This window comes from Chinchilla lanigera, unplaced genomic scaffold (genome assembly GCF_000276665.1).
Source record: "Chinchilla lanigera isolate Chin_1 unplaced genomic scaffold, ChiLan1.0 scaffold00156, whole genome shotgun sequence".
In the NCBI taxonomy this organism is placed as follows: domain Eukaryota; kingdom Metazoa; phylum Chordata; class Mammalia; order Rodentia; family Chinchillidae; genus Chinchilla; species Chinchilla lanigera.
In genome coordinates this window covers 212,658-217,064 of record NW_004955557.1, presented here as the reverse complement: position 1 = coordinate 217,064, position 4,407 = coordinate 212,658, and positions in this window count along the sequence as shown.

Here is a 4,407-nt window from a genome sequence, read left to right as displayed (position 1 = left end):
CTGATGAATTATAATATGGTCTTTCATTTCAAGAATTTATGCAGCATAAAAAAAATTAGACAAATTTTTCATCAAAATTAACCCTGTAACTACCAGACAAAGAAGAGAGGAAACCCTTGAAGATCTCCCCAATGTCCTTATGGAGTGGGACTCTCCCTCCAAATAATAACCTCCTCCCCAAGCACCTTCCTATCCTTCATGGTAAAAGTTGCCTTAAGCAAGGTTAGTGTTCTCTTTCTTCATATTGTATTCCACTCTAATGTAATTTGTTTCAAATTTTTTGCTTAAAAATACATATATTTTAGAACTGGTTAAGATTTGTAGTATTACTAAGCTATAAAAAAGATAAACTAGAGGATTTTATAGGTAAATGGATGCAACCAGAGACCACACTCATAAGTAAAATGAATAGGACCCACATGTGTAGACATCATATTGTCTCCCTTGTGTAAGAACATGAAAGAGTAAATAAAACCCAAAATGTACAATAGATAATATGAAAGAGAAAGAAATTGTGAAAAGGAAGGAAAAATTGGGATGAGTGAAAGAAGAAAAAGAAAGAAAGTACTAAGGCTAGATAGATAGATAGATAGATAGATAGATAGATAGATAGGATAACTTTACTATTGGTGTCTGGTGATTTATTGAAAGGAACAGTTAATGTTTAAAATTTTTTATATATATTTTTACCAATTTTGCATGCTTATATCTGGTAATCTGAGTGACTTACATTAAGACAACAATATAACAACCATTGGTGCATTCCTACCATCCTGTCTAGTGAAACTCTGTATTGTCTCTAATGTTTTTTAAAATTATTATTTTCTTATTCTCTTTAATATTTGACCAATCTTCCACTCTTACATCTGCTAATCTGAGCAACTTAATTGAAGATAACAATATGTAATATAACAACCACTGTTAATCCCTTTCATTTGGTTTGAAACCCTGTATCATTTTTAATGTCCTTGCTTTGTTTTCTTTGTATTTTGGTATTGTTCTTTTTTTTTACTATTCTCCTTAAAATAAAAAATGTATAAAAAATTGATTTTGTTCATGCTCAAAATTGGTTTGTGATCACATATGTAGGAATCAGAATGGATTCACCTTATTTATGTTGAGCCTCATGCAGAAATTTGGCTTGGTCTGCAACCAATTGAGCTGACAACCTGAGTCATGGAATGAATTAATTTCACGAATGGTTACCACTGTAAATTAATGATGCACCTCAAGTCCTAGAAAAACAAAGCTAACCCACACTCAAACCTAATACAAGAAAGAAAATTATAATGATCAGGACAGAAATTAATGAAATTGAGACTAAAAATATAATACAAAGAATCAATGAATCAGACTTGGTTCTCTGAAAGATTAAACAAAATATACAAACCCTTAGCTAATCTTACCAAAGAAAGGAAAAAAAGACACAAATCCATACAATTAGAAATGAAAAAGGTGAAATAAGAATAGATTATGCTGAAATCCAGAAGATTATTGGTAAGTACTTTGAGAAGCTTTATTTTAATGAAATGGAAAATTCAGAGGAAATAGATAAATTGCTAGATCATGTGAACTACAAAAGCTGAACCAAGAAGATGTAAAATTCTGAAAAATCTAAAACCACTCAGTGAAATTAAGGAATTAAAAAAAACTACTAACTAATAAAAGCCCAGGTCCCAACATATTTGCAGCCAAATTCTACAAGAAGTTTACAAAAGATCTAATGTCTGTACTCTACAAACCCTTTAATGAAATTGAGAGGGAAGCAGTACTCCTAAAGTCATCCATGGAAGCAAGCATTACCCTGATTCCAAAACCAGAAAATGGCCCAACTACAAAAGAAAACTATAGGCCAATCACTTTAATGAACACAGACAAAAACACCCTCAGTAAGACACTGGAAAACAGAACGCAGCAAATCATTGAAAAGATCATACACCCTGGCCAAGTCATTCCAGGAATGCAAAAATGGTTCAACACATGCAAATCCATAAATTAAACAAACTGCACAAGCAAAAACAAGGATAAAATCACATGATCATTTCAAAAGACACATAAAAAACATTTGACAAAATCCAACATCCATTCTTAATGGAGACACTGAAGAAAATAAGAATAGAAGGTCTTTATCTCAACCTAACAAAACCCATTTAAAACAAACCAACTGCCAACATCATACTAAATGGACAGAGGCTGAAAGCTTACCCTCTAAAATTAGGAAAAAGACAAGAATGTCCACTATCACCATTTCCATTTAATATAGTTCTCCAAACATTATCTAGAGTAATAACGGAATAGAAGGAAATAAAATGGGTTGGAAAGAAAAAGGTTAAATTATCATTATTATCATTATCATTACCATTATCCTCCACATAGAAGTCCCCAAAAACTCCAACAAAAGACTCCTAAAACTGATATCCAAATTCAGCAGTGTAGTAGGATATAAAGTCAACATTTAAAAATTAATAGCATTCCTGTACACTAATAACAAACTCACTATGAAATTAGAGAAACAATATCCTTCACAATAGCATGAAGAAAAAAAGAAATACTTAGGAATAAACCTAAGCAAGGAAGAGAAAGACCTCTACACTAAATCTATAGTATTCTAAAAAGCAGATAGAAGAGGATATCAGAAATTGGGAAGATATCCCCTGTTCCTGGGTAGGTAGAACCAATATAGTCAAAATGGACATACTTCCAAAACTGTCATATAGATTCAATGCAGTCCCAGTTAAAAATACTCATAATAATGTGGGAAAAGAGAAGGGAAAGAAGGAGAAATTTTGTATGTATGTATATACAGGATAGATAACATGGTTGTTCTATCTGCTGTTTCTATGCTGAAAGAAAGTGTCAATGAGTCTTTGGTTGACCAGTATTGCATGTCTATATCTGTTTTCATGAGAAGCCACTTTGAAGATATCAATATGTAATACAACCACCATTGTTAATTCCCTACCACTTTGTTTGTAACTCTGTATTGTCTGTATTGTGCTTGTGATATGTTGTAAAATGTTATATGTCTGTTAATGTTTCCCTCCTTTTATCCTTAAAATAAAATAAAATAAAATAAATACTCATAATATTTCTTACATAATAGGATAAAGCAAAGCTAAAATTCATAAGGAACTAGAAGAGACCTAGAATAGCAGAAAAAATTCTGGGTAACAAGTTCAAGGCAGGAGGCATCATATTCCCAAAGTTCAAGTTATGCTACAACACTACAGTGAGAAAAACAGCATCATACTGGCAAAAACCAGACTCATGTGTTAATGGAACAGAATAGAAAACACAGAAACTATTCCAGGTACACTCAGCTATTATATTTTTACAAAGTTGCCAAACCTTGTTACTAACAAAAGATAGACTCTTCAACAAATGGTGTTGGGAAAATTGGCTATGCATATGCCAAATGTTAAAAATAGACCCATATCTGTCACCTTGCACTAAACTAAAATCAGAATGGATCAAAGGTCTATACATTAGAACAGAAGAACTTAATCTGCTTGAAAAAACATAGATAAAACTCTTCAAGACTTAGGCGTAGGCAAAGACTTTCTGAACAAAGCTCTGGTCACACAAGAAATAATACTAAACATCAACACAAGGGATCACATCATATTTAAAAGCTTCTCCACAGTAAAGGGAGCTAATAATAGAGTGAAGAGACAACCTCCAGAACATTTAAAAAATTTTTCCAGGTACTCCTCCCACAAAGAACTAATATCAAAAATACATAAAGAACTCAAAAGAATTAGACCCCCAAAATAAATTCCTTATCAAAAACTGGGCAACTGAAATAGACAGATATTTCTCAGAAAAAGAAATACAAATGGCTAATAAATACTTGGAAAATGTTCAATATCTCTGGTCATTAGAGAAATGCAAATTAAAATAACGAGATTCCATCCTACTTCAGGAGGAATAACTCTCATCAAGAAATCAAATAATAAATGTTGGAAGGCTGTGGGGAAAAAGAAACCTTTCTAGATTGTTGGAGAGAATATAAACTCATAAAATCATTATAGAAATCAGTACAGATATTCCTAAAAAAATAAAGTAAAAATTTCATTTCAACCAGCTATTTCCCCTCTATGTGTCTTCTCAAAAGAATTAAAGATATCATATCACAAGGATGTCTGCATACCCATGTTTATAGCAGCAAAATTCTTAATGGATAAATCCTGGAAACAGCCTATATATGCATCAACAGATATGTAGATAAAAGTGTGACATTTATACTTATTTGAAAGGAAAATGGATACACTTTTAGACCAGAATGTTAAATGATGTAACTCATACAAGCAAGCTTAAATATCACACGGCTTCCTCTGATAGGAAAGCCCTCTCTCTCTCTCTCTCTCCCTCTCTCTCCCTCTCTCTCCCTCTCTCTCCCTCTCTCTC